We start from the raw sequence: 638 nt of genomic DNA, 5'->3' as shown, positions 1-638 counted from the left end.
CGTGTTACTTTCAGAGCACATCGCAAAGCACCATGAAGCCCTCCAATGTATTTCCATTTCTAACCAGGATTAAGGTTTCCCAGACGAAACTGCTTATTATTTTGATAAGATGTTGCAGAACCAATCCCTGGATTCCCACCTGTTCTGACCGCTGTCCTACCCGATGTAAACAAAGGACTTAGTCATGCAACAAGTCCGTCTGAGAAGCGCGTAGGTGTGTGCCTACAGGGATGGGAGGGGGAAAAGACTTTTCCTATTTAATGTGAATAAACCACAGCCTAATCTCATGTGAAGGGACCCTGTCTTGGAACCTACTGAGAAGGCCATCCCTGAGACACCCCTGACCTGCGAAGCCAATGAATGAAACACAATATTTAGAGGCAGAGCTATAAGGACTACAAACACCAACATCTACTCTTGCCCCCTCTACAGTCCATTGGCTGCACAGCCGCCAGAGTGCCTTTTTGAAAAGGTAATTTGGATCATGTCACTCCTGCTCAGAACGAATAGGTCCTTCAGTCCCGCACCCCCAAGCCCTTGTCCATCTCTCCAGCCTCCTCTCCCATAACACCGCGCCCCTACCCGGCTCAGCCACACCAACCTTCCATTCTTTAACCGTGCCAAGCCTCTGCTGCCTC

The sequence above is a fragment of the Myotis lucifugus genome, unplaced genomic scaffold (genome assembly GCF_000147115.1).
Source record: "Myotis lucifugus unplaced genomic scaffold, Myoluc2.0 scaffold_2073, whole genome shotgun sequence".
Taxonomy (NCBI): domain Eukaryota; kingdom Metazoa; phylum Chordata; class Mammalia; order Chiroptera; family Vespertilionidae; genus Myotis; species Myotis lucifugus.
This window is presented reverse-complemented; position numbering follows the sequence as displayed.